Genomic DNA, 11,054 nt, shown 5'->3' with positions numbered 1-11,054 from the left:
TATCGAAAGTAAAGAGGGTAAAAAGAATCTATATCTCAAATTCTACAAACTTAAGCTCTTATAATATACTCCCTCATTATTTATGTATGTATAATGTTGGTTTTCATATATTACAAGTCATATTATGTAGATGAATATTTTTAAATGTAGCAATATTTCTTCTCATAATAAGACTGACTTAATTTACCATTTCTATTCTTCATATTTTAAAATAGATTAGACTTATATCTTATAATTAGAAAATGACTAGTAACTCTTATCGATAATCAAAGTAAAAAAGATGATTAAAACTGTGTTGATATTCTCTTTTGAAAATTAAGACACCTGAAATTCAATTAATGTGTACATAAATATCTGTTCAATTAATTGTATTTCTATTGAAATATTCAAACATTCGATATTAAGACTTGGGGAAGGGAATGTGAAGGATTTGAGACGCGGCTTAAAAGCATGTGATATTAGATTTCATTAAAATTCTCCCAATTCAAATTTAAAATCACAAACGGCTATATTCGTGTCCTAAATATAGTTATATTCATCTTCCATTAGCATGAATTTTGCTGGTTTATATTTTGCGTGCTACTGGTATGGATTTTGCTGGTTTATATTTGAAATGGATTTATGAATGATGTCGCATTGGTTTTGAAATTACATTGTTTATGATTTACTGATTTCTTGTGATTGTTGTGTTATGGTAGGCATATGGTCAGAAAGATGGACAACGAAGACAAGACGGGTTTGCATTTAATGATTTTAAAGAGAATGAGAGGCGAGTATAAAATCTGAAAGGTATTTGGTTTTATTTTGCCTTTTCAATTGATTCTGCTGTATTTGAAGTAATATTCTTTTGCTTTATAAAACACCCAAATAGAATATTTCTCCATTGTGTGTTGTATTCCATTGCAAGATTTCGTTTCTCAACCATAGATATACAAAATATGCCAGCCCCTCCAAATTCATTGTGTTTGATTCAGGAAATCTATTGATGGATTTGATGTTCTTTTGATTGATTTACATAAAATTTTCAGTCATATTTTAATTAAGTTGCAATCGTAGACTATCGCTATCTTTAATGCTGGCCCCTGTCTTGCTTAGATTAGAACATAGTTTTTATTGGGCACCTGAGCTTGTGTTCAATGTCCTCAGGGGAATGGGATTTCCAAACTTGCTTTCAATGTCCTCACGGGACTCGGTTTTCCAAGTTTGGGCAACTGAGAATGTGTTCAATGCCCTCACGGGACTGAGATGATGTTCAATTCATCCAAACTTATATTTGCAGCTCAACAAGTCTCCAAGTCCATGTTAGGGCACCTGAGCTTGTGTTCAATGCCAACAGGGGATTTGGATGAAATCTGGTTCCCTTTATTAAAAGGATTAATCATCATCTTCTAAAATAAGAATTCATTAAGATCGATCAAAGATAACTGAATTAATTTTAAAATTAAGATTAACAAAATATATTTCCCTGGATTCCTCCTCCAACTGTACTTCTGTAATGAACCCCCCTCTAGTCAACTCACTTTCGATCCAATTTCGTAGAAATTTATGAATGCTGCTTAACCTGAATTCTTCCACAGAGTTTTTTCTGAACCTCTTCGAATTGATCCAATTGTTTCTGGAAATCCACAACCTGAATTGCCCCACAACCCCACAAGAAAATGGCCAACGATTCTAAATGCGTAGAAATTTATGAATGCTGCTTGACCTGAATTCTTCCACACAGATTTTTCTGAACCTCTTCGAATTGATCCAATTGTTTCTACAAATGCAAAACCTGAATTGCCCCACAACCCCACAAGAAAATGGCCAATGATTCTAAATGCACAAATAAACAGGGGATGTGAAGGAAATACATCTAGTTCATTTAGTTTTAAGATGCCCCAATCCTTCGTCGATATATTGTATACCCAATTCCACTGGCTGGCTTTATGGCTCATATGCATTGACCTCCAAAATTATTGGCCACCCATAACTAAATGTGTGGAAGCTTAAATTTTGGTTGGTTTCTTCTATATTCATTTGAAATTAACAAATACATCTTAAGGAGGTCACCTTTAATCAAATGTGCAGAAGCTTGAACTTGGGTCTCCACTATATCTATTTGTCATTAATAGTTACATCCGATCCTTTGAATGAAGATGGATGCCTATTTTCAAATAACTTGATTTTGACCCTTGATTAAAGACCCATATCTTAATAATTGGAAATCCTAATCATGAGCGTCACTCACACATTCCATCTGTAAAGACATTGTAGTGGGATGTGTTTTAAAACTTTAATTGTATCTTACAACTAAAATACTAAATATAACCATTAGAAAAGAAGATCAGAATGAGTTATCTTTTGAGAAGCCCCCAAAAAGACTTTGAATGTGTATTTGTAATTAAACAAGAAGACAAAATCAAGCAAATCATTTTTCATTAAAAGCACTGAACAATGGTGTTAACACATATACCAGTCTTCCATCAACGTTATGCTTCTCCTAAACAACTCCGTCTACAATAAAATCCAAATCCCCTAGCTGACCAGTGTTTCTGTCCTTCATGATCATAACCTCCACAATATCTCCATAGCTCTCAATGTGCTTCTTCATTACCTCCTCTGTAGTCTCCCTTGAACGTCCATTAACACTTTTCCTTGATCTGGTTCTATTCCAAGTAACCAAGAGAAACCCAGATGATTTTTTTGTGTTGTGATAACAAACCAGATGATTTTTTTACCTTGTGATAATAACTTAGATGATTTTTTGTCTTGTGATAACAACCCAGATGATTTTTTGTTATACTGGAGTTTGCAGAACAATATAGAATTTCCCAAAGTCCTATACCCTGTAAAATGTCAGATTCTTTACAATTGTAGAACTGAGCTGGTCTCAGATGAGGAAGATTTCTCTCTTTCTTATGTTCTCCAACATTGTAATGATGAATCACCACGTGTGATCGGATACACTGATGCCAAAAAAAATTGCACAATCAAATTCAGAAACAAAAATCAGCAAAGATTTTAGAGCAGATTTTAGATTGTTTGAGGACCAACATGATTAATCTTATTGCCAGAATTTGCCTCAAATGCGATTCTCTTATGGTGAGTGCATTTGAGATGTTACTGCAACAGTATGATGAAAGAAGCCTTTCGTTTTGTAAGTGGGCCTTTTAACTATAAGTGGTGGGTCTGTTCTTTTCATTTGTAACCTTACAACTACTATATTAGCAATTTGATTGAGTTATTAGGGATTCAAATCCTTTGAAAAGCTCTTAAAACCAAACATGATTGGGCCCGCTGATGTATAAATCATAAAAGAAATATTTTTGCTTTATAGGTTAAGATTACAAGTAGGAGACAACAAATTCTTGGTTTGGATGGTAAGAAGTAATCTGTGCAATCACTACATTGCGAAGGTGGTTAAGGCTTGCCTTCCTCTAATGAATATGGGTTATTTCTCCTACATCTCTTATGGGACAATTTTTTTAAGACAATATTAGATATGTGGCAGTACCCATTGTGTTAAAACTTAAAATTCGTATAATATTTTGTATATCACATATCTCTGTTCAAAATGTGTGTAACTCTATTTGTAGCAACATCTCTATCTTGGACTAGAACATACCTACAATTTACCTACAATTTTGTTCACTAGAAAAGATCATATGTGTGATCTTATACCCCATTTCAAAATTTAAAATTATTTGTGGTTCATAGTTGATAATCCTATATATGACCATTGCTCATTGATGACAGGGCCAAAAAAATTGAATTGTGTGTTAGGAAATGTACTTAAAGGAGTCATCCCTAGATCATTCTAACTAATTTTAACAGCAATTTCTTCAGAAAAATGCATTTGCATATATGTCAATACACACTTTGTAGGTCTAGCATATTAACTACTCTATCCATAGTTTGTAAAGTATTTTAGTGGCTTCTTTCATTTCAATTTCCCAATCAAAGTAGAGAAAAAGTGAAGGAACATGCAAATCCTTCATTGGTCTCAGGCAGAGTCCCTGCTCCACCTGATGCAAAATCAACTTCGGATTAGAAAAATGGTAGAATAGGTGGCAATTTAGCGTATTCATCTTAAAAAACATTCATATGAATTTATGAGGCACCACCAATATGAAAAAAAGTTGTAGCATAAAAGACTTCAAAACATGTTTTTATAATTAACTGGTACCTATAAAATCCACAATTCCTCAGCCTTCAAAGAAGCGGCTTGTTGATCTGTCAAAGAAACCATTGTTTCCATATGGAGGAACAACATAAATGTAATTATTGTTACCGGGATCAACTGTAGAGTCTTTAAATAACAGGACCACTCCATCTTTCTCAACACCTGCGGAAAATGTTTCAAACTGTAGTACAAAGAGTTCAGTAAAGCAAAGGATTGCAGTAAACTTAGTATCCATCCTAAATTCTATCTAGAATATGGCTAACATGTCAAGTTGTATAGATTTTACACAGTAAAAGCTTTCTCAAGGTAGTCAAAGAGATACAAACGAAGTAGACAAAGACATTTCATGATTTATAATTACAAATGATCCACTACAAAACATGTCATGATTTATAATTACAAACGATAAGTACTTATTAATGATGAATGAGAGTTGAACATGTCGCATAAATGAGTGGCCATATTGGGTAATGGTCTCATCGATGTATCTCCTTCATTTACCACATCTGCTGCCATAATTGAAACATTGAATGAGCTTTAACCCTTATAGATCTTAGCCTCTCTTCCCTGCGAGCCACTAGTACCAGATTGGTTCTTCTTTTGGCATGCTGATAGGCAATTTTCTGCAACAAATATAATCTTAAACACTTGTCAATTTATTTCTTTCGATTGTGCAGAAAAATTGATATAATTCTATGTCTAAAAATAACCACAGAGAATTGTGGTAGTGATGATAGAGAGTCTACTACTGCACTGAGTGCACTATACAGTATACAACAATGTTTTTATAGTAAGTGCAGATTTAATAGGTCTCCTTTTGTATTATGGTGATTTGTTTTTCTTAAGCTTTTTACCACGAAACTAAATCCTTCTTGATTACCAATCAATTATTATCCCTATGGATAACATTGCAATGGTAAACTATTTTCTTTAAATTCATCTCTTTTGTTGATTGGTTCTCCTTCCCTGTAGACTCCCCTTGAAAACTAAAGAAAGTTGTATAAATTGATTTTAACAACCTATTCGCCTTTTGACCATTTTAGGTTTTTTTGTGCCACATTCCAACAAAGTAAATAGGATAAAAAAGAAAAGAATTGAAGGGACGAGAAAGGGAGATATCAGATATCTATAAAACCAATGGAATGGGGACAATCTTTGCCATTATAAAAAAATTCAAATCAAAGGACAAAAGAATAGGGTATGCCTAAGCCAAACTTCACTATTCTATAAATATATTCATAAGAAGGGTGTTGAGATATTTAGGCAATCTAAATAAGAATTCATGAAGAAAAAAGAGAGAAACTACTTGATTTGTGAGATTCTGCTGAGATTTTCGTGGAAACACATCTCATTGCAGGGAAAAATTCCTTTCATTAGATTAAGTAGAGGGCTTTTAATTTGATGAAATTATTTATTTCAGTAGATATGTATTACTCAAAGTGAACAGGCTTATAGTTGATTATACTAAATGTTACGTAGGTACTAGCTAAAAATTATTATAGTTCATGTACATGTTGTAGGAACATTACATAATTTAAGACTGGGTATCATTGCCTATACATACAAGGGATTTACAGTATCAAGGTTTTGCTAGTTTCCACTTGTTTGAATACTCCAAACCTCTAATTTGTTTGCTTGTCTTCTTTTTGAGATGGATCTTCATATGTTAGTTTTGACTCTAATTAATTTTTAAATCTACAAGGTTATTCTCTTCCCACTTATTTTTTAAATCCTTTTATTTTAGGCCTACAGTACTGTTCATCTTCCATTAGTATGAATTTTTTGTACTACTGCATCTGCTAGTATGGATTTTGTTGGTTTAAATTTGGGAATGGATTTATGAATGTTTTTGTATTGGTTTTGATATTAGATTGTTTATGATTTATTGATTTCTTCTGAAAATTGTGTTGTGGTAGATTCAACCAGGTTATTCTCTACCCACTCCCTCTTTTTTCTTGCTGGACTTGATGAAAAAGATGGACAACAATTAATAATTGTAAAGAGGATGGGAAGCAAATTCGACATCTGAAAGGTTAGTTTTCATCTTCTTCCTTTGGTCTGAAAAGTGGGACATTTATATATTTTATTGTGGTGAACGTTGGTGAGATATTGTAAGATTAGGAATCTTTAAAAAAATGAAAGTGAATTCCAACCCATTTACTCTAGTGAGCCTTGAAGCACCTAAATTAGAATATAGACGTAGACGCACACCATTCTAGTGGGCCTAAATTAAAAAGCATCTTACCTTAATTGACAGTATTGCCAAGAATCTCTTATCCTTGGAGTCATAAATCTCACATCACTTCCAATAAGCAATGGTGCCTACAATCATGATTAAGAGGAAATGGAATTTCAAAGTGTTTATCATCATCATTCATTATATAGTTGCTAACACTTGTTTTAGTCATAATAGTGTTCCAATTGATAAAGAGATAGAACATATTTTGAGTGAGGGTTTAATTCTTCAGTGTGGATAACATTGTTTACCAATCTTTCTTCAGTTATACCACAACAAACTACATGTTTCCCGATCTAGATCTGATATGGTATTTTCTAGTAATGGCTCCTAAGTAAGTTTAAATATGAGCATCCAAAAACTTGTAAAGATTAAGAATAAAAGATAAAATGTGAATGGTATTCTTCTCTGCTCACATTACTATTTGCTGCCTCCAACATATCAGGATCAGATCCACAAATGCATAATGAGAACCGATTGGTTACATTTAATAAGGTCAGGATAATGTAGCAGAGCATAAAGGCTAAAAAATGGATGATTAGTTCTTTGTTAAAATCGTTTATGTAAACTCTACACATTTTCAAACCCAAATAGCAACTATTTGTAATTGAACCTTTGAGTAGGCTAAGATGTATGAGAAATTAGATCTGAACTTGCTAGTGGTGATTTTAGTTTTCAGACAGAATAAATAAACAATTTTGTGCCCAGTTATGATTTCAGTAAAATTCAATTAATGTGAAATATCAATTGCATTTCTCTTTAATTGCGTAAGTCCTCACCATTCCATCCGCTTGGTCTTGCATAGTCTACCCATCTATTGTTCAAATCTGCTCAAGACGATATGATGAACCACCTAAGCATCCATGCTCAGAACAATTAGTCTACCATAAGGATGATTGTAAAGCAATCCATGAATCTGTGATTAAGCTTATCACCTAACCCAATTGTTGTTAATGTCTTGTGTTGTCCTCCAGTTATTTCCAACTTTCTCAAATAACTTTCTCTGGAAGAACATAATGTCAATTAGCAGCACACCATTAACAGGGAGATTTCTTTTTCCTTTTCGATCAATTCTGTTGTATTTGTAAGCAATATACCAGCTTTTTATGCTATAGTTTTCCAGAGTACATTGTAAAAAATACCCAGATAGATTATTACTTCATTGCATGTTATATTCCAGTGCAAAACATGCCAGCTCATCCTAATTCATTGTGTTTGATTCAGGTAATTTATTGATGTGCCTTTGATTTACTTAGTCTTGTAGTGCGTTGTCTTCCACGATATTCAATCAAGTTGCAATCAAAGACTGTCACTATCTTGACTAAAAATTTCATAGTGGTGAATGCTGGCCCTGTCTTGTTTAGCTTAGACCATAGTTTTAATTGGGCACCTGAGCTTGAGTTCAATGCCCTCAATACATATGTATTACTCAAAGTTGTATAAATTGAGATTAAGTAGGGCTTTTAGTTTGATGATATTATTTATTCGAGTAGATATGCATCAATCAAATTTTGTGAGTACACAGACTTATAGTTGAATCTACCCAATCTTACATAGGTACTAGCTAAAACTATTATGTTTCATGTGTGTATTGTAGGAACATTACATATTTTAAGACTGGGTACCATTGCCTACATATAGAATCCAAATTTCTTGTTTGTTTGCTTTTCTTCTTTTAGATAATAGAGATGGATCTTTACATGTCAGTTTTGACTCTGTTATTAATCCCTCTGAGTTATCACAAATTAACAGTTTGCTTCCCAATCAATAGTTACAGTAATCAGAAAAGCTAGAAAATATCCTACTCACTAATCATAATGGCTAGAAAATATCAGTTTCAGAGAAATTGTACAATATTCATTTATAGTGAAAAATAAAAGAACCAAGTCTTCCTTATCTGCTATAGCCGACCAGTCTCCTTTTTCAGACTTGTAGATAGAAATAGCTATACTTTCCTCAGGAATACAGTCTCACCTGTTTCAATTGTCAACGTTCATGAACTTGACAAGTAAGAAATACCTTTTAAACCATGGTAATCACTTCTTCTATATGCCTGCACAAAATTTCAAATGCCAAGTCTTTTCCATCTGACTAAACACTTCCTACCTTGGCTGTCCTGCAACAAGAAGAAGAAACTCAACACTTTTGAGAATGGCAGTTTGTCTCTCTTTATCCTCTTGCTTCTATTGCCATGCACCCTCACTGTTTTCATTAGCCCAATTGTTGATGCTATTTTTCCTTGATTTGAGATGTAGCCTCTTTTCAAAATACAAGGAATTGTGTTGCTGTTACCAATGTACTATATTTGCTTCTCTCTCTCTCTATACATATGCTATGCACGCCAACTGTATGTAGGAACTGAGAGACACTCCTCAAATATGGGTATGAGAAATAAGCATAGGAGCCTGGAGAATGGTAAAAAACAACAAGGCCTTGAGCAGTTCCATTATTGATTTTTTTAAAAATTTTCTCATGATGAGGATTACAGCTTACCAAGGGTGGTCTTGCATCGAAATGTCTCAACTACAGATAAGGTCTCCATTTCTAATCTTTTCTGCCATTAAAAGAGATGAAAGATTTTGTTTCAAAGTTTATAAGGTTGTCATGGCACTGGCACTGCAAGTAAGATCTTGTGTTATTGCTCATGATATTCATTGTTTCCCTGGTTGGAATTAACACCATCAAATTTACAGTGATTATGGTCATCTTAGACAACATCTTGGTGAGGCATTTTGTCATATAGTCTGCTACTTAAATTAACTGTCAGTTTTCCAAGACAGTTGAAATTGTAAACCACTTACAATTGATGCTTCCACATTTTGCATACATGTTTATTACAATGTGCACAAATACAAGTAACAGAAAAATTCACTTTTAATTATTTTTAATGCATCTCTAACCTGTGTCAAAGCGCCCATCATGTCACAACTACTACACAGCTACATAGCTTTGCTTAATGCCTTTATACTGCCAATCACATTTGCTAAAAGAAAATTAAAACTTAAATAAAAAGGCATGTATTTTGCATATTCTAAACTCATTGCATTCCATGGAATTGTTGAAGAATTTTGTGGAATTGTAGAAGCATTTTGTGGAATAACTTAGCCTGATTTGAGACTAGGATATATGACTGGAGAATTGAAATTAGAGGCTTAGTCTACCAAATTTAGCCAGATTTTAAGAATTGGTCCTCATCCATATGCCCACTCTGAGCTAATACTCATTATGAACTATTAATTAAATAATATTTAATATATCAATTTTATTTTTTCCAGTTTCTAATTCTGTTTTGGTAAACTTGTTAAGATCCTTTGCAATATGTAGTAGCTATTGGGAAGCTGTTGGGGTTGGGTTTGAGAACTATAAGTTTTGTGGTTCATTGTCGCTAAGGACTGCTTCGGGTTTGTCAATCTATCTATCTTGTGGAACAAATCTGCTAAAAGTGTTAATGGTTGGACTGAAGTCTGCAATCATTTTTGTAATCCCTTGGAAGCCAGATTTTTGGCGAATTGAAGCATGGGATTGGTGTGGCCAAGGGTGGAGTAGGGCACCACCACAACGTGCCCTGAAAATTTCTTCCTTCCAATCTCATTCTCCATTTCCAAACTGCTCATGGACTGTAGCACAAAAGCAACTGTAAATATGAAAATTGAATATGATCCACAATTGTCTTTAACATGTGGATTGGCATGTAGGATGGTTTGTTTTATAGGCGCTGATCAAAAGGAGGAGGACAATAGAAAGAAATGCATTTTTTTAGTATTTTCAATGTACTGCAAGTCTACCATATGTTAAAGATTCGAAGTCTACACAAGCTCTGAAAATGACCATTTTTGAAATTTTAAAAAAGAAAGATGGAAAGCAGCAGTGCCATTAGGAAGTAGCCCAGACTTACCAGTTGTGATATTTGAGCCAAAGGATGGTGTCCTGCCACGTAATGTCTAAAGGCTATTATCTGTTTTCCTTTAGTAAAAATGGACAGAACAACCGTGAACTGTAATAAAATCTATAATGAAACTAAGGACAGGGGAAAGGGCATACATTCTATAAATTTATTTAGGATGACAATAGAAGAATTCATGTTACTCCAATTTTTCTTCACATATGGGATTTAGAGTTCTCTATTAGTGTTTCGTTTGTATGGATGGTAGGAGGAGAGTAATTAATTGTTAGTGGCCTGAATTTCTGTGCAAGTAGAGCATCGGTTGCCCTAAACAATGCAGAGTGAAGAAATGTTGCTATTCCACTGCGACCCTTTATGCTGCTTCACTGTATTTTGAAGCTCAATTGGGTAAACAGACAACATACCATTTGACACTGCAAAAATAAAATGTAATATCCACATCTCACTCAGATTGTAAAATGGCAATGTTCTAAACCAATGAAGATTAGTCGTATTTATATTGTAAAAGAAAATTGCAAAAGAAATTTATGTAATGTTTTTGAATTTCAAATTGGAATAGTGTGAAAATTACTTTTGTTGATGTTTATTTGTATTTTTTAAGAAAATTTAATCTTTTATGTATAATTTGAATATCTATGAAAGTTTTCTTTAACTTTTTGTATTTTTGTTATCAATTTTTTTATAATATTTATCTTATGACATTGTTTTTATTGTTAAATTGAGAATATGATATTTTATGTCTTAATGTT

At 33.2% G+C, this 11,054-nt stretch overlaps 1 long non-coding RNA gene across 2 annotated transcripts; it reads left to right on the top strand.

Moving 5' to 3' along the window:
* Positions 1-479: 479 nt before the first annotated feature.
* On the top strand, positions 480-10,750 carry LOC131050614 (uncharacterized). 2 transcript variants are annotated; one of them, XR_009358638.1, is made up of 4 exons: positions 480-585; positions 699-789; positions 6,082-6,197; positions 9,899-10,750. It is a non-coding gene; the product is annotated as an uncharacterized LOC131050614 (long non-coding RNA). The 2 variants fall into 2 exon arrangements; XR_009106979.2 differs by having other exon boundaries at positions 9,708-10,750.
* Positions 10,751-11,054: the final 304 nt, after the last annotated feature.

Source organism: Cryptomeria japonica, chromosome 8 (genome assembly GCF_030272615.1).
Source record: "Cryptomeria japonica chromosome 8, Sugi_1.0, whole genome shotgun sequence".
Taxonomy (NCBI): Eukaryota; Viridiplantae; Streptophyta; class Pinopsida; order Cupressales; family Cupressaceae; genus Cryptomeria; species Cryptomeria japonica.
The sequence above is the reverse complement of the archived record's forward strand: the minus strand, read 5'-3'. Positions and strand labels throughout refer to the sequence as shown.